Below are 25,387 nucleotides of genomic sequence, written 5' to 3'. Positions count from 1 at the left end.
TCCAGGGTTCTTTCAGACCATCCAGTCTGACCTCTAAACAGCACAACCAACATTTTTGGCTCAACGCTGCAGATCTAAACCTGATCTTTCCCAAAAATGCCTGGTGTTATCGTAGAGAATTCAAGGAATTAAATGGCTTTAAGACCCCCAAACAAATTAGGAACCAACAAATGCTGCTGTTGAGACTGCAAACCTTTAAATCCCTGTCCCCTTAAAATATTTTCAGTTTCTCCTAGAGTTCTGCAGAGATATTTTTGTTAGATTTTCCTGTCAAATTTATATTAAGGTGAACATTTCCTCTCTTTCTAGATCTCATCCTGTAATAATTCCTCCTGCTCTGAGAAATTCTGCTGCTGTTTTTCATCTTTTCCATTGCTCAGTTCTCTCTTGGAGGAAAAGTTCTCTGCCCTGTTGCTCTCTTGCTCACTCACCTTTCTCTAAATAAACATTTGCTTTCCACTTCTTCCTGCTCGATGGCTGCGATGGTTATTGTGAGAGCAACACTCTGAAAGCAAGAAAATAAAAATTAATTCATGCTCAAGTTTCTTCAAAGGTCAGGAAGGATCCGAGGAAAGCTGATGGGAGCCGGGGGTGTAATTTACCTGTCTTGAAAATCCTGGCCACAGGCAATATTATTATTATTATCTATTAAGGAGCAGGAACATGAGTCAGATCCTTTCCGCCACACAGGAAGATTTCTTTTGGCCACAGTAAAAAAAGCAACCAGCAAAAGCAAAAAAATCCCCAAAAGTATCTCAAACCTTATCTTGGCATGTATGAGTCAGAGACAACAAAAGCTCTGAAAATAGAACACAATTTGTAGCAGATGAGAAATAATTCAGGTTAATGGAACATAAAAAAAAAAAAAAGAAGAGGGAGATATGGACTTCGTAATGTTGGATTAGATGATACTTTACAAAGAAATAAAATTTATCTAGTGGAAGGAAAAGTTGTAAGTACAATTAGGGGAGGATGGCAGCTGGAAGAACAAAAAGACAACGGTTAAAGGAAAATATGAAATATGAGAAAACATAAAAATAAATGTCCAGCTGTCTTCTACACAGGTGTACAATGATTTATTGTATGTCCTTACCTCCTCCTTTAGTACCAGAAATGCTGCCAAATCTTCTGTAATGCAATTAGTTACTCACTTAAAATGTCACCTTTTAAAAAGATGTTGATTTACACATACACTGATATCAGTATTTTTGCACACGGGTATTTTGCTGTAAGTTTTTAATATTTAATGATTCTTTCAAGAGGTGCTTGTTGTTGTTTCCCTCAATCAAAGATCCCACCAGGATTTAAATCCTTGTCGTATGCTTTGCACGAGACACGATGAGGAAACGGCCAATGCCAAGGGAGGTTTAGATTAAATATTAGGAAAAATTCTTCATGGAAAGCATTGGAAGAGGTGTCCAGGGAAGCTTTGGAGTCCCAGCCCTGGAGATGTTTGAAGATCTGTGGATTGAGGGCTTGGTTTAGTGGTTGTTGAATCTAATTACCAATAAGGGGATGGGATGACCAAGAGGCGATCCACAAATTTTTTATTTCATTATCAGCCTCATTAAAGGCAGAGACATTAAAGATGGTAAAACTCAGGCCACAACAACAGAAGCCAAAGTTATTCTTGTTCCAAGGCCTTTTAAAAGTTTTTTTTAGCCAATAAGCTGATGCTAAAAGCTTACAAGGGTCTACTTAAGCCAATCACTAAACACGTACACCTTACAGGGCACAAGAGTTGCTTGTTTTATATTTTTTGCATCTCAGAAACTTTCTATGCTCCAAATATTTCCAGGCCTAAAATTCAACTCTGCTTCAAACCTCTACGTATGTAAGCTCATTGCAATGTTGTGAAAGTGCTCTGTTTTTTCAGTTCCCACAAGTGATGGAACATGGTGGTGGTGGCTGATGGTTGGACTTGACCATGGTGGTGGTGATTGATGGTTGGACTTGATCTAAAAGCTTTTTCCAGCCCTAACTTTTCTGTGATTGGGTTTTAGGGTGCTGGTGAGGACATGGCAGCAGTGCCAGGGGCTTTCTCTGTGTTTTTGTAAATTTTTTTGTGGATCCATCGGGTGAATGAGGGATTTGATTCCTTTGGTATCAGCTTTGCTGCACCTCTGAATTTCATTGCAGCCTCCAGGACTCTCAGGGTGCCTTGAAGCTGCCCATTATCTAAACTCACCCTGCAGTGCTTCCCCTGCAGCATTAATTCAGGTTTCTCACAAAGGTGCTGAGCAGGTGAGGGGATTTTTTTTTCCCCCTTCCATAAAATAAATAAATTGTGTCATGAAAATGCATTTTCACTCCTCATGGAAAAACAGCCTGAAGTTGTAAAATTCTACTGCAAGGGCTGGGAAGGCTCTGCAAAGTCTCTGTCCCTGGTGAAAGTGTGGGGGAAATCAAACTGCTGAGCATTACAGCTCAGCTTCAGAGAGGGAATTCATGCTTCTGCTTATAGATGAAGTTGTCCTAAACTGAGATCCAAGATTCAAAGCCTATTCCCCAGTGAAGCATCTTGCCCACACCTGCTGTCTTAAGAAGTAAATGGAATTCTGGCTTACAGGATTAAAAAAATAGAATTTTTCCATTTGCTTGAAAAACTTCTCCGTGGTGGTTGTGGAAAAATACACATTTATAATTATAATGGGATAACATTGCTTACGTACAGCTGGGTTTGTATTTCATATTCAAGGAAGCACAACCTGTTTCTGTTCTAAGAAAGAGTCTTGCTGATTGCATTTATCCAGCAAAAAAATTCAAAGGGAAAATCAGCATTTGCATCCTTCTCCCCAAAATAGCACCTGAGTGTGCCTGACCAGCCTAGAAAAAAGGTTTCAGAGTTAAAAGATCCTTCAAGGACATCCAGAAATGGACTTTGTGTCATTAAAGTGTTTGGGTGGTTTTTCCAGCTGATTCACAGTCACTGTAATTCAAAGGCAGTTGTTCTGTGAAAGTTCAGCAGTAAAAGATTTCCTCCTCCAGGACTCTGAAAATGTTTTTTTTGTTCTGGTGCATTCCAAAAAAAAAAAAAAAAAAAAAAAAAAAGACTCTGTGGAAATCTGAGGTTTTACTTAGAGAAACAAACAAACAAACAAAAAATCCAACCACAAGACCAAATACAGATACAAGAAAACCCAACCACACTTTAAGCAAAAAAAAAAAAAAAAAAAAAAAAAAAAAAAAAAAAAACCCAAAAACCAAAAACTTTTCTTTATATATAGCAAAAGGTCAGCTATCTCTGTTCAGCTTCAGCCAGATAATTCAATCAGATTTTGGATTGTGCATCTGTTTTACCTATCTATCCATGTATCAATATTTAGAATAACTTCTATTTGGAGGAAAAGTAAAATGAGACTCAAAACTGAGGTAATCTTTAATTACTTCAGCAGAGCCACCAAAGACATTATTAAAACACTGTTAGAAATATGCCCTTATTCGTTTTAACTTGCCCAAAACAGAATTTGGTGGCAAAATTTCAATAAATTTCTGCGATTTTCCCCATCCCTCAGACTGACAAGGAAGGTTTGCTCTGTGTCAACCTGCAACTTTTGGGTGCAGTTCTGTCACATTTCCAAAATAAATTCACCATCTTCCACACATCTGGAGGAAAGGACAGAGGATTTCCTGCCTTTTAAACCACTGGGGAAGGCGAGAAGCAGCCAGTCCATAGGGATATGAAATGCTGAAATACACAATCAGGAGAGGTGTCTAAAATTTTAATTGAACAATGCCACGATGTCACCAGCAGCCCTGCAATGCCATTTGCTATAAACCATGTCAAAAGGGAAAACAGTTGTGAGCTGACGTGTGGAGTGTCTGAGACCGTGCTGCTGATGGATATTCCTTCAGAAAGGAAAGCAACTGACAGGGATATGAACTCCAGAGGTGATTACCCTGTAATTAAATGGAACTGCTGGAGGGTCAGGGTGACAAAAGGTGGGGCAGGACCTGTGGAAACAGGAGTAAATCCTGGCTCGGTGACTCTGCTGAAGGAGTGTCGCTATAGGACATGAAATGAACAACACGTACGTGTTGTGGTGTGCATTTCGGGTTTTCTAAAATACCTGTAATCTTTGTTATTAAGTTTCTATAAAAGGTTTCATTCCTACCCCCACATATCCCCACTTCCCTTGATCACTGTAATTAACTCACATAATAGGCCTGGCCTTCCCCGTTGTATCGTCTTAATATTAATTAATTAATTAAAAAATCTGGCCTAGGCCATTGTAGACCTATTGTATCTTGGACACTCCCGGGTTCTTGATGGCTCTAGCGGGCCCTGTGGATCAGCCAAAGCCTCAGGTATCATCCACACCCCTTTCACCCCTAAAAGGCAATGCCAATGCCCCCTGTACCTAAACCACTCCCCCTCATTTCCATCTGTAACGCCCATGTTGATAAGGGCAAGCAAGAACTCTCACACTCACTCATTCTTTGACCACCTGGGCTTTTGCCCCGAATAAACACCTTCCTAAGTAACACCAAGTGTGAGCCGCTCCTTCTTCCAGCAAGGTCACGTCTCTGTCTGAAATTTGGACCCAAAGGAACAACTCGTTTGTGTGGTATCTGAAGAGCAGAGCTGCCTGGAGAGACAAGCTCGGAAGGACCACACGTACACAGTCAGGGCAAAAAGAGGGAAGTTTATTTTTGGACCCCAAGGAATAACTCGTTTGTGTGGTATCTGAAGAGCAGAGCTGGCCGGAGAGACAAGCTTGGAACAACCATACGTACACAGACAGGTCGTCAGGGCAAAAACAGGGAAGTTTATTTTTCTACTTCCATTTATATAGATTTTGGACAATGACTAGAGATAGGAGGGTGAGGTTGACACCTCTCTAACTACACTGGTCAAACTAGAAGTCTGTCAATTGTCTCTCCTCAAGAGAGGAATGATAAACAAGAAAGACAGTTGTCGTGACATCACTTTGTTTACATAAAAATCTGTGGAAAACTCCACTACAAAAACACAAACATTAAAAGGCTGAAAAAAAATCAAGGCAACAAAGGAGTTTGGGTTTAATAACTGTAGTGGCTGCTTGTCTCTGGTCCAGATTTGTGTTTTCTGGGAGGCAAAGCAGCCCTTTTCTGTTTCCCTCACATTTTCCTCCTCACGGTGTCACATCCCTTGGGAATTGGGGGGGACTTTGGCAGTTCTTCTCCCTAAAAAAAACCTTCTCCATCCCCACACATCCAGCAAGATTTTTTCTGAGAGCAGACACATCTTTTTTCCAAGCTGTCAGAATTTCCAGCCCAATTTTCAGTTCAACAGACCCCACTTTATTTTAGCTCTCTCTGGTTTATTTTAGTGCAGCAAACACAGCCAATCAAGTGCTGACTTCCCATCCCAGGATCCCAGGATCAAGAGTGTTTCTTCTCTCCCTTCAACTTGCATGAGTTTAATTTCAAACAAATTGGAACACTGGTGCATTTTTATATATATATTTTATAATTTTAAAATATTTATATATATTATTTATATATTTATATATATATATTTAACAAGAAAAAACTATTATACCAACAAAAAAAATCCATCTGCTAGAAATTCTTCAAGGTTGGAACATGAGACATTGAATATTTCCTCCTGTTTTATTAAGAGATAAAAGCAAATGGAATTTGTTAAATACCTTCAAATAATGTTCTTAGTCAAAATAAAAAAAAATAGCATTTCTTTCATCAAGCACATTTTCTATTATTTACCAGCTCTCAGAGTTAATTTTAATAAGCTGAAAGCAAGTAATACTAATAGTAAATAGTTCCCACTGAATTCTGGATTGAATGCAGCAGACCTTCACTAATTCACATTTTGTTAATCCTCACTCCTCCCAACACACAAGAGCCTCTCCCTTCACCTCCTGCCTCTTTGCACAGATTTAATATCATAATGTTTCAGGGGCTTCTTAGGCTGGTGGAATCTCATTATTTATACAGCATAAATAATTAAACGAGACCCTCTTTTGAAAATTAAATGAGCCCTGATTTCTGAACTGGGTACCTTGGTTAGAAATTGTGCCAGGAGTTGATCCCCTCTCCCAGGGAATTCAGTGTTCACTGACCTCTGGCTCTGAGGCCTCGGAATTGAAGCCCAGCACACAAAATATGGACAGAAAGGTTCTTATGATTTTTTTTCCCCCTTTGCCCATTTTCTGAGAAGCCAAAAGTCCCCATTTTTGGGTGAAGAAGTGAAGAACCAGGTGGTTCTGCTGCTCTCCAGTCGCACACTGGGGGAAACCTCAGTTTATCAGTACCAGATTTATAAATATCCATTTATCACTTTTCCCCTTGCTCTTCCCATTGCCAGTCCATCACCCAGCAGAGCCCATAGCCAAGGCTGAGCTGGGGAATATCTCCAATAGTGATTTCTGGCCCTTTTAGATAACTGGCTATTTTTTTTTTTTTTTCATGTCTCACAAATGCCTTTTCCAGGCATATTTAGGCATATTTAGGCATATCTTCCCATTGCCAGTCCATCATCCAGCAGAGCCCACAGCTGATGTGGAGAATATCTCCAATACTGATTTCCTGCCCTTTTACATATTTTCCGAAATTTATTTCTTTTTCATCTCTTAAAAATGTCTTTTCCATGCACACTTAAAAAAAAAAAAAAAAAAAGGAAAAAAGAAAAAATAAATCTACACTAACTAATAAACCTACACTAATCTAACCAAGCCCTTTGCCCATGGCAGCACACGGGCAAGGAGGGTGCTCACTTATGCAGGACAAGCTGGAAAATTTAAATGCAGAGCTTGTTTTAAACCTCACAGGGTAATATTTGCTTCGAGTTACCTGAATAAATCTCTGTGTAATCCCCTGGTGATGACAGTCAGAATTTCTCAGCTCTGAGCTTGGAGTGTTAACACACAGAAATCCTGATTAGCCATGCAGACACTTGGAGGGGCAGAGCCAAACAACAGCCCGGCTTGGGAAAGTGTTTGTGGGGAAATAAATAAACTGTGCTGCCCTCAGCCCTCCCTGCAGCCACTTGGGGTGTCTTGGGAAGGCTGGGCTGGAACAGAGACTGGACAGAGCTGGAGAATGAAGGAGAGATTTATTGAGAGGTTCCACCTTGAGCAGGACAGAGCCTGGCCAGGGCTACACCCAAAATGGTCACAAAATAGACACAAAATGGACAAACTGTCACAAGGTCTCACATCTTTATAAGTTTGGGTCTATTTGCATTTTTGGAGTTTAATTGTCCAATTCCAGCTCCAGGTTGTGAGGTCCCATCCTTCTTGTTCCTCCCTCCAGCCCACCCTTGTTTGTGCTTTTGGGGCTGAGAGTTGTCCTTGGTGTGCAGCAGGAAAAGGATTTGTTTTGTGTCCCTGCTGTGTGCAGAGCTGAGTGACACTGACTGTGAGCTCAGAGCTGCACCCCTGGGCACCACAGAACCTGAAATACATGAAAGATAAAACTTGAGGCATCACTTGGGCTGGGGGTTTGGTACTGAAAAATATTCAGTAATATTTCTAAATATTACTAAATATTCTTAAAACATTAAGTACCATATTTATTATTTAATATTAATTAAATAAATATAATATTTACATCCATAAAATAAAGATATTAATTAAATAAATATGATATTTACACCCATAAAGTAAAAATATCTGTCCTAAAGTTGGGGAATGTCTCACAGCCAACACCCCCCAATACCCAGGCCTGGGCATTATTGAATATTGAAGGTGTGAATGCACTTCAGTTGTGCAAACAAAACTCCGAATTAATTCAGTTTGGATTACACGCGTGTAATTACAGTGGCTTGGCCTCTCTGTTCATGTGTCAGCTGCAAACAAATGAGATTTGTTTGATGTCTCACATTGCACCACGGATAAAAGATCTGTAGCAAACAGCAAACCCATTGCTTTGATCCCGCCTTGAAACACAGGGATGTAGATTAAGGTCTGAATCCAATTCTCAGGCTCGAGGAAACTTTTCTGATCATAGCACTGGCTGAAGGAAGGGTTCATATCTTGGGGTTTTTAATTAATTAAAAAAGGAGTGAGAAGGATTTGTTTTTTGTTGTCTTAAGTAATTACTTTCTTGCATGGTGGTCAGTGGTGCAGATTCAGAGATAAAAACAACCTCACAAAATTCAAACACAGGGGCTGCTACATTTAGAGAAAAAAAAATATATATCACCCTTCTTCTCTTCTTTATTACAGAGGGTGGATTGAATTTAATCAGCCAAACACCGACACATTTCAAATCCAACAGAACAAAAATCCAGTCTGAGGCTTTATTAACCGTTTGGATGGAATTTTTGATCTTCACAGCAATTGCTGCACACCTTAGAGGGCAGAGAGTGTGAGGAAAATCAGTTTATAAAAAGTATAGACACTCCAGCAAATTGGAAGAGCACTGATAGAAAAAAAAGAAATCCAAACCAGCCCACAAATCCCATTACTTCTCTTTTTTTTTTTTTTTAATGAAAATGAGATTAGGCTTGAGAGGGCATAAATTTACACTTATTGAGAAGTGGGTAAACTTGATAAAGAGCCAAAAGGTATCAGAACGAGATTGCTGGACCACCTTGGAGTTTCAGAAATAATATCTAAGTCAAATGTATAAAGCAATTAGAGAATTAATGTTTTTGTTATCTTCAATTCATTTCAGTGTAAGCTACTAAAACACATCCAAAGCAGAATAACATAATTACTCTGGGAGATCAATGGAAACTTTCTCCATTCGAGAGCTGATTGTTTTACCCTTCTGGACAGCCAAATTAAACTCAAGAAATAGATCAGCAAAGTAGATATTTTTAGATTTAAAGGTACCCAGGGAAAGGGAGGAAGTGTTAAAGAAATTAGCAACAGATTTTGTTTCAAGACTAAAGGCTGGAAAGGTGACTCATGTGAAGGTGTCTCATCACATTTTTCCAATTTATTCTCTTTTAGCTTCTCTTTTTCACTCTCCGTTCCTAGAAATTGCACTTCATCTTTCATACTACCTGAAGAAGCAAAAAAAGTATCAATAGAGTGAAATAATAATGATTTTTCTTGGCTGGGCTCTTTATGAATGTGAAAATCTGACATTTCAGCTATTAAGATGAATTATCGTCATCATGAAAGTATCATACACATGAAAATTGCATTTATTCAAGAGTTTATGTCAAGACTAACAGCAGAGGAAAGTGTTTGTGTGTGAACATCACACAGAATTGAACCAAAGGCTGAATTCTCTTCAGGGAGGTCTGGGGCTGTGTGTTGTGGTTTGAAAGCAAAATGAATGAGAGGGTCCAAGTCAGAGATTTAATTTAATAAGAAGAAAGGTAAAAAGGTAAAATAAAATAAAGTAATGCAATAACACAAAGGAGCACTGACAGAGTCAGAACACACCCTGAGCAGGGTGGTGGGAGCAGTCCAGGTGAGGGGCTCTTCCTGAAGCAGTGATCCCACAGAAAGGTCTGGGAGCTCTGCTCCTCTGGGAATCCAGTGGCTCAGGGCTGCTTGTCCTGTCCCAAATCCCAGATTCTCTCCAGGTGGGAATGCTTGGCTCCTCCCCCTGGGCATTGGGAGCATCTCCCAATGGGATGAGGAGTCGTGCAGTGGGGCCTTGGTGGCCCATTAAACACAGACAGTCCTGCAGTGGGGCCTTGGTGGCCCATTAAACACAGACAGTCCTGCAGTGGGGCCTTGGTGGCCCATTAAACAGAGATAACTCCTGGAGGGAGTTCCCTGTGAGTCCTGGGCAAGGCATTGATGGGCCATGAGCAGAAGAGCCCAAAGGAGGGGCCTGGGAAAACACTGCCCCACCTGGTTCCAACAGCTCATGGGGATGGTGAGAGAATAAATACTTTGTGCACATCCTACACTGCAACCCAGGACACTGTGGTGGCAAATTCCTGAGAAAAAATTTTAGTTCCCTCAGGGCTTGAGGAGCACTTCGTAAAAATCAGAGTGGTTTGGGTTGGAAGGGACATTAAAGATCACCCAGTGGTGATCCCCTGCCATGGGCACGGAGACCTTCTGTTCCAAGTCCCAATGTCCAGCCTGGCCTTGGGCACTGCCAGGGATCCAGGGGCAGCCGCAGCTTCTCTGGGAATTCCAGCTCAGCCCCTCCCAGAAAATGATTCCTTCTCAAGATCTGAAAGATCCCAAGATGTGAAAGATCTTTCATCTTTCCTTCTCGTTTTTTACTCTTGTGCTCCCTCAGCTTTCTGGAAAGTTCTTCACCCCGTTCTTCCCTCCCTCAACATTCACCAAAAGGAAGCAAAACGATTGGGGGAATGTTGGGCTCAAATTGTCTATTAAAGTGATTCTAACTATTGTTATTTCTGTGTTGCCTTCAGAGTCTCACATCCAGCTGTCCCAGAAAATTAAGAAGTGAATTCCCATAAACAAAACCACCCTGATCTGTAGGAATCAGAATCACACCGTGCAGAATTTCGGTAAACAATATAAACTATAAAGACAAGACAATAAATATGTGCTTATATGAGCACATTGCAACATTTTAGGAGCTTCCCTACACCACATTTTCATTTCCTAGAGAACTCCTCTGTCCCAACAGGTCAATTCTCCAAAGGACCAAGTAGAAAAAAGCACAATACAAATTTTTTCTGAAATAAAAATCCAACATATAGCTGATGCAAAGACTACTTTAAGACTGAACATAAAATATTTTTATTTTATGGAATAGAATAAAAAATCTATTTTTATAGGATAAAAAGCAGGAATATTTGTTCAGTCTTCTCCACGAATATTTTATAACAGCAAAGGATCTACTTTTTTTTTTTATTACAAATTACTCAGCTGTTCCCTCACTCATTTACAGCCACATTTTTTTTTTTCAATCATTTGCTCACCAAAGCCACAAAAATATTTTCTCTTTTCAGGGCCATGTCGGCCCTTGTTTATCCCTCCTGATACTTAACTTTGGACTAAACCTGCAAATCTCTAATTAAAAAAGTCAAAACGCCTGATTAATTACAAACCAAGAGTATTTTGAAAGCAGGAAAGAAAATAAACAACTGTGTAAAGTGAGCAGATGGGATTACAAACTGAATTGCCATAATTAGCATTGTGAGGCCGATAATGAGTTATTAGAATAACAATACTTGTCTAATATTAATATGAGATAACACAAATGTGGTTATAGAGGGATGAAGTAAACTTGGAAGGGTCTGGTGAGGATAATTGGAGCTGGACTTCCTGCTAATATTTAGATTTTATTTGTGAGGCTCTTGTGGAGATAAATTCTGATTTTTTTGTGAACTGAATCCTGATTTCCCAGGTTTTAAAGCAGAAAATGCCTTACCAATTATTGATTGAAGACTTCTGATGACCTGTACAATTTCTTAGATGCCTAAATTTTTCTGTCTAACAGCACATGAGTTTCTGGTTTATTTGCTGAGTCTAAACCTGGCTTTAGGAGAGGATTTGGAATCTAAGAACTGGAGCAGAAGATGTTTGGAAATATGTGTGTATTGAAAACTGGCACAACAGTTTTCTAAAAAAGACCGTGAGCAAGTGGAATGGCCTTTAAATGTTGAGAAGGGCATTGATCTCCTTAATTCCCAATAAGTACAATGCAGATGAGGGTGTTTATATGATAAATAAATCTGTATTTGGGTTTAATCAGGGTTTTTCAGCAGTTCTAATAAATGACAATTTATCAGAGTTGGTTATGATGAATTGCCAGGTTATACAAAGAAAAAATTAAGCCTAAACCATGACCACTGAGATATTTAATAGAAAACTGGAGTCAGTGTTATTTTATTCTGTTAACTTCGAGCACTTTTACTTGGATTGGGGAAAGGAAATCTTAATGAAACAATCGTACAGTTACTTCCATTTAATGGCTGTTTTACAGTCGAATATACATTAAGAAGAAAAATGTTAATTGCTGATGTGCTGAATATACTGTACAGGCAGCATTTAATTACAAAAAGATATCATTTTGAACGACTCCTATTTTCCCTCTCTTCCCCAAATGAACCCACCGACAGAATAATCCAGAGTGTAAGCAAAACTGAAGTTCAAAGATCTAATTTCTAATTCAGGGAAGCATTAAACATATGCTTAACTTTGACCAAATGTGTAAAGCCATTAACTCCAGGCCCATAAAGAAGTGCTTAAAGTTAAATGGGTACTTAGGTTATTATTCACACAGGGTTGCCTTCTTGAATCTTACTCCCCTACCAGTATTAGCACTCTCTTTAGCAGCTGGTCCCATTAATTACCAAAAAAACAAATCCCCAAAAAACCTGTTACTGACCATTAAAATGCAGCACGACCTGATTTGCATATCTACATATGGGTTTCATATTACATTCTATTTATACCCCTTTTTTTTTTTTTTTTTTTTTTTTTTTTTTTTTTTTTTTTTTTTTTTTTTTGCCTGTATTAAACATGAGCAGAGGAAAACAGGGGTTGGTTTATCTTTTTTGCTGGGCCTGACTGTTAAAGGCAAACAGGTAGCTGAATATAAATATCTGTTGTAAATTGTGAATGCAAATGAGAAGTTGCCTTTAAAAATCGTGAGTTGTGTTTTTGGAGTCTCCAAGAAAGAAGTTTGGGGCAGGAATCTGAAATAATCTAATCCAGAGTAAAAATTCTGAATTTTTTTTTTTCCCCATAGAGTAGAAATAAGGGGAAACCAGCCTTAAAATAATAATTTTCAGTCCTAAAAGCTTCTTGACTGCCATGGATTGGGGAGAACACTGGTAAATCTAAATTTCATACAGAAAAGACATAGAATAACTCTCGTGGTTGTTAATAAATGGGCTTCAAACCTAAACCAGCTCTGACAGAACACAGCAGAAAATATTCTTGCTGTTTTCATTTCTTCTTTACTGAGCAAAACAGATGATGGTTTATTTGAGTTAATTATTTCCTCTCTAAACATCTCAAAATCAGACCTCGAATCTTATTTTTGCCATATTTTGATTTCTCCTACACCACAGACCAAAATCTTCCCCTTGACTTTGCCTTGTCTCACACAAACCCAGAATCCATTCCAGCTTATCAGTAGCAGACAAACCAGGGGGGAACTGAAAAATCAAGATAAAGTGTGACAATTTTAGCCAGTTTTGAGACATTCAGCAATTTTTATCAAGTCCACTCCAGTGGCATTAAATTATTCTTCAGCACTGAGGAATTTCAGTGAAAAAATTCCCTGTAGAGATATTAATTATGGGGTGCCCTCCGGGTTTTTTAAAACCAAATAATAATTCTACAGACACAGGATTTCCTAACACCAAATATTAACGTGCCCTCTCTCCATGAGAAAATGAGAATTTTGCCTGGAATTCCATGGATTTCATTTCTCTGTGATGGCCACAGTTACTGCTTCAGTCTGTTCTAAGGAAGTAGGTAAGCAAAAGATGGAAAGGAGGAGTTGAAATGTGAAATTTCACATTGAGTTCTTCAATCCATACCGTACACTCCCCTCCTGGGGTTTATTAACTATAGAACCACAAATCCTCCAACCCCAGATGAGATTTCCCTGATTTTTCCAGCTTATTTTCCAGCTTCCTTCCCTCCTTTCCCAATTGTAGGGTGAGCAAATTCCCAGCGAGGACTGAATCCTTGGTCACCCCCCGTGCACTGATCTAACCTGAGGGTTACCAAAACCAATTCTGCATTCCATAAAATGAAATTCCTTTAAAACAAGTGGGTTTTGAAGGAAAAAGTGCCCCCACCTCTCTATGAAGCTTCAATAAAACTGGGCAAGTTCTCAAATCAAAACATCAGGGTGATGGCACAAAAATAAATTTCTGTTCTTTGCCTTATTCCTATGAAATCTGTGGTCAAGGCTGAAATCTGATACAATACTCGATTTTTTTTGTTGTTGTTGTACAATAATAAATATTTACTTGATGTCCAGGAAAATCTGCATATTGAGCCCAGGATAATCCTCTTGGATGTTTGGCAAACCCACTCGAATTCAAGTCTCTCACCCATTTTTGGAAAGGATTTCTGGAAAGATTAGGGAAAAAAAAAATCACATTTTGCCTCAAACAAATCTTGGTATGGATTGTCTTGTTATCTGGAAATATACCCAGCACCTGAACCCTCCTGTGAAGTGTTTGGTGCTATTCATTTTCACTGAAGTCTTTATTAGAGCCAACATTTAAGGTTTTAACAGAATTGGCTTTAACTGGAATTTATTGGCCATTCTTCCCCTGCACCAACACTTTTTAATTTAAAAGAACATGTTTCTTACAGCGAAGTTTCAGCCCAACAGCTTTTTTTTTTTTTTTTTTTTTACTTAGTGAAAACCCTTTGAAATTATGTTGTACTTCTTATTTAAGAAGTTATTCATGTGAGGAATGGCAGCAGGTCTAAATCCATAATCCTAAATAAAAGGTTAACTTTTGCAACGAAGTGTCAAGTTGTTTGTCTGGTTTTGCTTTTCCAAAGCAACACCCAGAGATGTATTTACTTTGAATATTCTTTACCCCCCCTGAGAGATGACTTCTCCTTCCTTGGAAGTTTTATTTAAATGAGAGTGAGACGGGGAATATTTGGGAGGCTTCACATATTTCTGAGACATTTCTCTTGCAGGTTGCGGATGATTCACAGCAAAGAAATCTTTTGATGCCTCGCCAGAATACAAAATGCCAGGTCCTTGCCAATGAAAGGAGCTCCACTTCCTTCAGCTCACATTTGGAGCAGCAGTTGGGCTTAAATTTTGCTTTTGTAGATATGGCTCACCCAACTGTCTTGGTTTGGAGCAGGCTTTGCTCAAAGAACACAAACAGCAGCTGAAAGACCCGACACTGGGCAGGGAAAACTCTGGAATTGCAGAAATATGTGGAGGAAAAGAGGCTGCTGCTGTCTGAGCTCAGTGCACCAGTGAGGTGCATATTTATTTCTATAAATAGAGCATAATGTGAATACTTTAGAGAGAGCCTTAGATCAAAAACTGCTTTTCTGCAGTGAAGTTTGCTTTTAAATGCTGTTTTTTTGGGAGATGGAATATTTTCCTGGCATGCATTGTAACACTTTTTTGTGATACAGATTTTATGTGATCCAGGTGCTAAAACCCTGATTTAAGTATTATTACATTTATTATTAATGTACACTCTCATTTGCTGCCTGACGACATAACGTTAACTCATGAATAAAGTATCCTGCCAAGATACCACCAAAATGAGAAATAATTCCTAGGTGATAAGAGCTGAACAATTAGTACCAAATAATACCATCATTAAGCTGGATTTTGGTCCTTACAGACAGCATCAAATTAAATATTTCCCAGTTAAAGCATAAGGCAAGTAAATATTCCAATTACAGATGAAAGGCAAGCCATGAAACCATTCAAATCTCAACAGCAAAGGGTTCTCACTGCTTTTAATAAACAAATGCTTTTTACCTGGAGGAATTGAAGATTAAATCTGATCTAGAACTGTGAAATAAATAACACAAGCATCTCATGGCTGCTCAAAAGGATCAGGACTTTGTTGTTTGGGAAGGATTAACAGCAGGGAGTTAATTTGATGATGAGAATTGAAGATTATATATTCAAACTGGAAAAGTGTGATTTAACACATAATTTCTTTTTTTTTTTTTTTTTTTTTTCCCAGTGACAAAACTTTTTATGTGGCCAGTACAATGGGATGTGTCTGTATTTTCACTTTAAGATGTGTTCAAATCTGTTTGGGTGTGGATGTGTCTTCCATCCATCTCTTTAATGTCTTCTCCTCAGCAGAAAGAAGGATGAGGAATATTCAGCTTTAACAGCCTGGATTTCTTCAGAAATGATCCTGTTGAGATGAACTTCCTCCAGCTCAGTGTTTATCTACATATTCTCCTATTGAGCTGCCTTTTTAAATTATTTTTTTCCCCTCTCTGCGACTTTTGGCTAAAAAGTAATTGCAGAATTTTCTCATCAGGAGGTAGGGTGTTCCTCAGAAAGGGAACAAGTGCCTCTCTGCAGGACACCAGCACCACTGCCAGCTTTATGCACCACTGCCAGCTTTATCTGCAGCCTGGAACGTTTCCATTTCCTCCTCTCTCACTGGATATCTTCCTTTGCAGCCTGAATTTTTCCCTCTCAAATCAATTCCCAGATACAGGAGACAAAATCCTCTCATAGTAGAAAACAACAAACACCCAGAATTTTTCCACTATGAGAAGAAATAATCAAATTAGAGTTTTTGCCAGGACATTAACCCAAGCTAGGAAGTGTGGCATATTCACCCCAGTGCTGCAAAAAGCCAAATTTATTTCAGTTATTTTGGTAGACATAGGTACAGACTCACAGGTTAATGCTCAAAGAATAAAACAATGCTCATTTCTCCAGCTTCCCTTTTCAGAATTAGTTCCTGTGAGTGATGTGCAGTGAGAATTCCATTCTCAGGAATGCACCAGAGAATAACTTTAGGTCATTCCCAGTTATTTTTGGATAAAATAAAAAAAAGGATAAAAATTGGCTTTTCATGCATTTGTGTTTCCATATTTAGTGCTGGAAAGAGTAAAAAGGAGAGGAAAAGAAATATCCTGGTAGGGAGCAGTTTCATTCCCAGTGAAATGGACATTGTGCAGAGATTAATTTGGGAGATATTCTGATGCTGTATTACACCACAATGACACAAAACCTCCGACTTCAGAAGGCTGAAAATTACTCCTTTATTTCTGGGATGTGTCTCCCTTTTGTACTGTTTCACACAGACCAATCAAACCTCTTCACTCCCATTGGTCAGAGCAGAGGGACAGCAAGGAGAAGTCCCTCCTGGGGAAAGGAATGAATAACAAAGTTACAGCTATGAAAACATTTCTCCTGTTTACAGAAAATTCCCTGGGAAAAGAATTTCAGAAAACCAAAACACTTCAGGCACGGACCAAGGCTACAATATTCCATAATTTTTGCCAAGCTTGCTCCTTCCATTGGCTTGTCTGAAGCTCAGGACCTCACCCCCCAATCTCCTCAGAGAACCAGAACTATTTAGAACAAACCCCAACGCCTTCTGAGCTGTTTTCCCTGCCTAAATCCTGACACCAGAATTAGCTCTTGCCAGGCTTTAATCATTTATGCTTCCAGGCATCTAAAATTAGCTAATGTGTACCTGGAGATAAATTTGGCTTCGTGCTGCACAGCGCGGCAAGAACTGCAAAAGGAGGAATAATTGAGGATAAAATCCTGAGCAGGAGCACCTGATGGGGCTGTGGGTGCAGGGGGTGCAATAAAGCTGAATTTACAGTGTGGGAAGTCAGGGTAGTAAAGAATGGGGGTGGATGAAGTGCTGGGTGTGGTTTATGAATGTGCAAATGAGCATTTGGAATGCAGGGAGGGTCTGTGTGCTGCAGGCAGGGCTGGGTCAGGGACAGGGTGATGAATGTGCAGCAGCTGAACTTTACCCCTATACTGGAGCTGGTGGCTCAGTATTTTTATTTTTATTTTTATTTATTTTTAATTATTTTATTTTCTTTTAAGTATTATTTATATTTATTTATTTATATATGTATAAATTTTTATTTTTATTTTTATTTTTATCTTTTTTATTTCCTTTTTATTTTCTTTTAATCATATTTATATTTATATTTATATTTATTTATGTATTTTTTATTATTTATTTTTATAATTTTCTTTTAACCTTATTTATATTTATTTATTCTTATATTTGTTTTATTTCATTTATATTTATATTTATTCTTTTTCTTTTTTTTTTTCTTTTTCTTGTTCTTGTTCTTGTTCTCGTTCTTGTTCTTGTTCTTTGTTTATTTTTTTTATTTTAACTTGTTTTTTTCCCCTCCCATGGTAAAAAAGCAGCTGGCCACAAGATCAACAGTTACCCTCAGAGCCTGGATTTCCTAGCAGAGTACAGATGAATTTTTTTTTCACTGCTGATGCCACCAGTGAGGGAATTTTGGTGCATCCCATGTGAGACACGCTGTGCTCCGTGTCCCTGAGGGCCTGCAGCTCTTCCCTGGGCCAGAATTCACTGCTTGGGAAAGATTTTATTTATTATTATATTTATAATGATAAATCTATTATAATAATCATAATAATTATTATTATTTGTTTATTTTTATTATATTTATTTATTATTATTTATTTATTTTATTCCTTCTGCTTTCCCACCTGAACTCACCTCCCCTTTCATCCCACACCAAAACAAGAGGGACCTGAAAGACCTGATGAATCCATAAGGTCACAAAGCCCAGATAACTGGACAAGACCCTGCATTTACAATTTTAAACTTGAGTGAGGGAATCTTTGTTTAATCATTTAAGCCAAATCTTCCCGTTTCCAAGCCTGTTTCAAGGGAAATGAATTTGAAAACAATTTTGCCAATCCCGAGACAGATATGGATTACTTAATATCCTTATATTGTAAAAGCTTTCCATTTCAATATAAACCTGGCTCAAACTTCACTTTAGGCATTGATTCAGTCAGCATGGACTTAAAATTGAATAAATAAATTGTTATCTTTAGTGAGTAACAGCTACTGTAAAAATAAGTTATAAAATGCATCATCCTGTGCTTTACACTAATTAGTGTGTCATTATGCCTTGAATTTACCTTAAAATAATCAGGATTTAGGAGGTATTGATAGAGTTTTGGTTTATCTTTTGTATTTGCTTCTTTTTTTACCAATATATCCTTATTTTAACACAGAAAAAAAAAGTCTCTTGGCCATCAAACAGAAAAAAAACAACACCTTGATTTCCTGGAATAAATTACAGCTATGTGTGACATTGACATATGTTTATTAGTGAAATTACCTTCAAAAATACCTAAAAATAAAATCCCTATTGCAGTTCCAGCTAATGATGGTGCAGTTTAAATTTCTGTATTTCTTTCTCTCTTTTATCTTCTTTTTTCTTTTCTTTTTGCTCAGTGAATCCTCATTCCCCATAAGATAAGTAGCCCATTGCTGTTGCTGGAACTTTTTTTTTTTTTTTTTTCTGCGAGGATATTACAGGTGATGAGTCAGAATTATCAGCTCAAATTAATTCTATTAGGAATACACTGGTTGGCTTGTTCTAAAGCAGCAATTTATCACATTTGAGTACAACACATTGATAAATCTCCCAGCCCTGACAAAACAGCTTCCCGGGATTTATTCCTCCGTGTTCCAACAGACCAATTTATATTTCCCACACATTCTGGGGTTCAGAGAAATACGCTGGGGCTGATGTGGGATGGCAGAGACACCGAGGTCTGAGGGAGCTCGGAGCATAATTAAGAGATAATAGTGCTATCTGCCTGTTTTATGAGGCACTAACACAGCCCTGAGTGAATAAACCACAGAATAAACTCACTCCAGGCAGGGAACTGGAGCCCTGCCAGGAGCCTGGTTACAGCAGCACCATTACATCAGCTCGGTATCAGGGTTTAATTAAAGAAAATTGGGTGTGCACTGCTGTAAATGGTACAGGAATAACGCCCTGGTTTGGGGATGGGGATGGGGATGGGGATGGGGATGAGGATGAGGATGAGGATGGGGATGAGGATGGGGATGGGGATGGGGTGGGGATGGGGATGGGGATGGGGATGGGGAATGGGGATGGGGTGGGGATGGGGTGGGGATGGGGATGGGGATGGGGATGGGGATGGGGAATGGGGATGGGGATGGGGATGGGGATGAGGCTGAGGAATGGGGATGGGGATGGGGAATGGGGATGGGGAATGGGGATGGGGATGGGGATGGGGTGGGGATGGGGATGGGGATGGGGATGGGGATGGGGATGGGGATGGGGATGGGGATGGGGATGGGGATGGGGATGAGGCTGAGGAATGGGGATGGGGATGGGGAATGGGGATGGGGAATGGGGATGGGGATGGGGTGGGGATGGGGATGGGGATGGGGATGGGGATGGGGATGAGGCTGAGGAATGGGGATGGGGATGGGGAATGGGGATGGGGAATGGGGATGGGGATGGGGTGGGGATGGGGATGGGGATGGGGTGGGGATGGGGAATGGGGATGGGGATGGGGATGGGGATGGGGATGGGGATGAGGATGGGAATGGGGATGGGGATGGGGATGGGAATGGGGATGGGGATGGGGTGGGGATGGGGAATGGGGATGGGGATGGGGAATGGGGATGGGGATGGGGAATGGGGATGGGGATGGGGATGGGGATGGGGATGAGGATGGGAATGGGGATGGGGATGGGGTGGGGATGGGGAATGGGGATGGGGATGGGGAATGGGGATGGGGATGGGGAATGGGGATGGGGATGGGGTGGGGATGGGGGATGGGGATGGGGATGGGGAATGGGGATGGGGATGGGGAATGGGGATGGGGATGGGGTGGGGATGGGGATGGGGATGGGGATGGGGATGGGGATGGGGATGGGGATGGGGATGAGGATGGGGATGTCTCAGTGGGGTCATCCCATCCCAGGAGCTGCTCCTGGAATGAGCTCCTGCTCCACACACATCCCTTGGGATCTCTGAGGGGATGTCTGAGGTGCAAAACGCCACTGAAATGAGAAAATTCACAGATAGTGGCAGAGCAGTGGGATGATGATGTTATCCCCAGAGCTGCTGTCGCTCCTCAGTCTTAGAATGGGAAGGATTAAGGCAAAAAAACCCACCCAACTAAATGAGTTGTAAAGCAAGGAGCTGATATTGTGGTGCCTGGTCCAGCACAGTGATCATTATCACACTTTTCTCCACTAAGGACAGATGGGAAGAAATTGGGAAGATGTGCTGCCCACAGCCTGGGAATGGTTGGGAAGTTATCCGTGAAGGCAGGAGCTGGGCCAGCACCGCCGCGCCTTCCCGAGACAAATCTCCCTGACATTCAGTCCTGACAGCTCTGCCCACGTTCCCAGACAAAGGTGCTAATTTAATCTAAATATTTGGATGCAGGTGCCTACTTCCGCCAGCAGCTGGATGGAGGCCACTAATTTTGTTTGTGTAGGTGACCAAACAGGTGTCAAACTGTCACAGCCTTGGTCCAAATCCAGCTTTTGAAGGATGATCTGGAGAGGAAGGGCTGGGGGGTTCAGTGATTGATCCCCTGCTCTGCCTCACCTCCATGGAAAGTGCTCAGGGCTGCAGAATGGAGCAGACCGAGTGCACCTATTTCTTTAGGAGATTAAAGGGACTGATAAAAATGCTGCTCCTGCCACAGCCACCAGCTCAGAGTTCCACTTTCAGCGCAAGCAGCAGCAAAAAACTCGCGAGGCAGAGGCATCAAAAGCCTTTGCATCACATCAACCAAAAAACGCTGCAGAAATTAAGATTGTGGCATCAAACAAAACCAACAACATTCAACGAGACAATGCGGGGAAATGAAATTTAAATAAAATAAGAATGGAAGAAGAATAAACTCACATTTCTTTGTGACTACTTCAGAAGCCCAGGCTACACGTTCTGCTTTGAAGCTCCAAAGCTGTGAAACATTTGCGAGGGGAACGCAGAATTAGCAATCAACACAACTGATTAACACAATCAGATGAAGCGTTTTAGGACAAAACCCAGCATTTTTGGACTGAAAACTTAATGTGAAACTCCTCTTTTGAGATGTTAATTAAAAACTGAACAATTTCCTAACCAGTCCTGTTAAATACTTTTCTCACTGGGCTCGAGCAAAGTGAGTAGTAGAGAAATGCCCTCACCCATCATTTGAATTTTTGTGTGCTGGAGATACTTTTCAGTAAATCTGGCCTGATTTTGGTACTCAGGAAGGTCTAATTTTATTCAAGGGTGTAAAATTAAGATGAAGATTTGTTCAAGGTAGAGTAAAACTGAAAATAATATCAGGTTTCACCATAAAGAACATTTTGCTCAATGGGTGAAGGGTGCCAGGAATGAGGTGGATGTTGCTGTTCTGGCTGATCTGATCATAATTCTGATTTTCATGCCTGGATTTTCTTCACTGCCCACACTGTGACACAACAGCACCCTGTGGCTCAGCACTATCCCATATCCCCAAAAAACTCCACACTAACACACACAAAAAGGGCAAAAAGGGATCTGCATTATCAATATCTTTCTTCTGTTAGTCCCCTCACATGAATTTTCAAGCAGAATATTTGCATTATAAGGAATTTATATAGGAGATAATAGGAATGTGATCTTAATGGATAAGGAACCTATTGAAACATCAAGCAACAATAGCCAATTCTGAACAAAACGTGCCCTTTTAAAGGTGTGCTGCAGATAAATGGATCCATCCAGCCGGGAATTCCCTCATTTTTGTATGACAGAATAAATACCCTGGTGCTGATGCCAGGCTGCCTTCAGCAACGGACTCAAAGGGATTTGTAACACAGACCAATTTCCTAATTCCCACCACTTTTCCACTTGTGGTTCCATCACACTCTTGGCACAGAGAATAAACTGATCTAATGAAAGGATGAAAAAACAGTTGCTCTGGTTTACAAAATGATTATATGGCTTCTCAACAGGGAAAATAGAGATCAAAGGCCACAATTTTTTTTTAAATTTTTTTCCTTTTTTTTTTTTTCTATATAAGAATTAAATCATCGACCAGTGAAATGAAACCTCTTGCTGACAATCTTTCCTGTGCCTTGCCCTCCAAATATTTTAAGATAGAACTGTGAAAACCAAAGTAAATATAACCATCCTCTTCTTGCAGTCCATAGTTCTTGTCATTTCCAAATATAGGTTCAGCTTTCTCTTCTGCCCTTGAGGAGCTGGGCCGTCTCATCCTGCCCTTCTGAGCTGAGCTAATCAGTACTTTTTGTCAATGTTTTTATGTCCAATTTTCTGCATTTTCTCTTCTCTGCTTAATTGGAACCAAAATAGTTTGGGTGGCTGAACTGAATGGAAGTGATTTTTGTCCATTCAGCACAATCCTGCTCACTCCTTCCACACTAAATGAGAGATGTTAGAGTTCATCCCTCTGCTTTTCTCTCTCTTGGCCAAGAAAATCTTTTTCATTTTGTAGCTTCCCCAAAAGATTTTTATTTTTTTTTTAATTTTTTTTGCTTAGCTGCTGCTTTGAGGTGATATTTGCAATCTAAGAGCTGCTAGAACAAGCAAGGATGTAAATATTGTCCTGCTGGTGAGCACTGATTCATTGAAATGGAAATGATTTGTGCAAGAGCATCGTGTCTTGGCCATTATTTGTGTCAGAAACAAGGAGCAAAAGTAATTTAAAAGCAAGTGCTCTGCATTGCTTTGTTTTACAATGTCTTTTTCTCATTAAACTTATTTATATTCTGTGTAACCTTTCCAATGAACAGAATGTAGGAGCGCAATACAAGAGACAAGATACACACAGAGCTTTAACCTTATCAGCTTCACACAACCAAAACAGTTTCCTTCATGGGAGGGGATGGGTGGGGGTTGATATTCTCTATTTTTAGCCTTTTCAGGAAAAAAATAAAAAAAATAAAAAAATTTAAAAATTAAAAAATTAAAAAATTAAAATCACTTTGATAAATTCAAATCACTTTGATATCTCAGGTCTGAAACCTAAAATGCTTAACAAGCTCTAAAATAATGCCCCAAAACTGTGCTCCTCCCAGGCTGAGCTTTCACACCTGAGCAGCCACAGGATGTGAACAATTCCTCAGCGACTTGTCTCATTGGATCAATTATGAATCGATCATTCCTCAATTAGTTGTATCATTGAATTAGTTTTGACTGCATCATCCCTCGGATGATTTGTGTCGTTGAATCAATTCTGAATGGATCGTCCTCAGTGGTTTGTGTCACTGAATCGATTTTGAATTGATTATTTCTTGATGATTTGTGTCATTGAATCAATTCTGGATTGATTATTTTTCGATGATTTGTGTCACTGAATCAATTCTGAGTTGATAATCCCTCCATGATTTGTGTCAGTGAATCAATTTTGAATTGATTATTTCTCAGTGATTTGTGTCATTGAATCAATTCCGAATTGATTATTTCTTGGTTATTTGTGTCACTGAATCAATTCTGCATCAATCTGATAAATAACTGGATTCCCCAATGGGAATTCCCCACCTGGATTCCCCAGCTGCACCAGGGCTCCTGTGCGTCCTCATCCCATTTCTCCTTAAGACATGGACATTTTGCAAATTACCAACTCCTCTATGTGTTCCTAGCATTTCCCTGAGACCAAACCTGACTGAACTCGTACAAAACCCAGTGCAGAATGTAGAAACAAGATTAATTGTGCCTGTATTTGTGACAAAATGGCCACAAAATGGCCACAAAATGGCCACAAAATGGACACAAAATGGACACAAAATGGCTGACAGGTCACGAGGTCTCACACTTTTATAAGTTTTGGTCCACTTGCATTTTGGGGTTTAATTGTCCAATTCCAGCTCCAGGCTGTGAGGTCTCATCCTTCTTGTTCCTCCCTCCAGCCCACCCTTGTTTGTGCTTTTGGGCCTGAAAACTTGTAATTGTCCTTTGTGTCCATTTGGGAAAGCATTTGTTTTGTGTCCCTGCTGTGTGCAGAGCTGAGTGACACTGACTGTGAGCTCAGAGCTGCACCCCTGGGCAGCACAGAACCTGAAATACATGAAAGATAAAACTTGGGGCATCATTTCCACAGGAGCTGCCTGTGGAAGGCAGGTGCCATCACAAGGATGTGCAGGGCAGGTGTCAGCTCCTCAAGTGGCAGGTGGCACTTTTGGTGACTCAGCACCATCAGTGAGCAGAGGAGATTCCAAAGTGGAAATGTGGGCAGGGGAGTCACCCTGCAAAATCAGCTCTGCCTCAAAAAAAAAAACCAGTGCTGGGAACAGGTTCTGTGTCTGAGGAGCCCACAGGGCAGAAGAGAGGGGAAGTCAGGTTCTCCTGCAGCTGCTGCTGGGCATGAGTCCAATCTATCTGCAGCACACCTTTAAAAAGGCACATTTCATTAAGAATTAGCTATTGTTGCTTGATGTTTCAATAGGTTCCTTATCCATTAAGATCACATTCCTATTATCTGCTATATAAATTCCATTTAATGCAAATATTCTGCTTGAAAACTCATGTGAGGGACTAACAGAAGACAGACATTGATAATGCAGATCCCTCTGTGCCACGTGTGTATTAGTGTGTGTTGTGGTTTGAAAGCAAAACGAGTGAGAGGCTCCAAGTCAAAAGTACAATTTAATAATAAGAAAAATAAAAAGGTAAAAATAAAATAAAATAAATGCAATAACACAAAAGAGCACTGACAGAGTCAGAACACACCCTGAGCAGGGTGGTGGGAGCAGTCCAGGTGAGGGGCTCTTCCTGAAGCAGTGATCCCACAGAAAGGTCTGGGAGCTCTGCTCCTCTGGGAATCCAGTGGCTCAGGGCTGCTTGTCCTGTCCCAAATCCCAGATTCTCTCCAGGTGGGAATGCTTGGCTCCTCCCCCTGGGCATTGGGAGCATCTCCCAATGGGATGAGGAGTCCTGCAGTGGGTCCTTGGTGGCCCATTAAACACAGACAGTCCTGCAGTGGGGCCTTGGTGGCCCATTAAACACAGACAGTCCTGCAGTGGGGCCTTGGTGGCCCATTAAACACAGACAGTCCTGCAGTG

At 40.2% G+C, this 25,387-nt stretch overlaps 1 long non-coding RNA gene across 1 annotated transcript in view; it reads left to right on the top strand.

The window, feature by feature from the left end:
- LOC310913224 overlaps positions 1-25,030 on the top strand; it is a 36,539-nt gene extending 11,509 nt beyond the window's left edge. The window contains exon 2 of the long non-coding RNA XR_014590781.1: positions 24,995-25,030. This is a non-coding gene — a long non-coding RNA (uncharacterized lncRNA). The remainder of the gene's footprint in view (positions 1-24,994) is intronic.
- The last annotated feature ends 357 nt before the right edge of the window (positions 25,031-25,387 follow it).

This window comes from Zosterops lateralis (assembly GCF_965231275.1).
Source record: "Zosterops lateralis genome assembly, chromosome: 10".
Taxonomy (NCBI): domain Eukaryota; kingdom Metazoa; phylum Chordata; class Aves; order Passeriformes; family Zosteropidae; genus Zosterops; species Zosterops lateralis.
The sequence above is the reverse complement of the archived record's forward strand: the minus strand, read 5'-3'. Positions and strand labels throughout refer to the sequence as shown.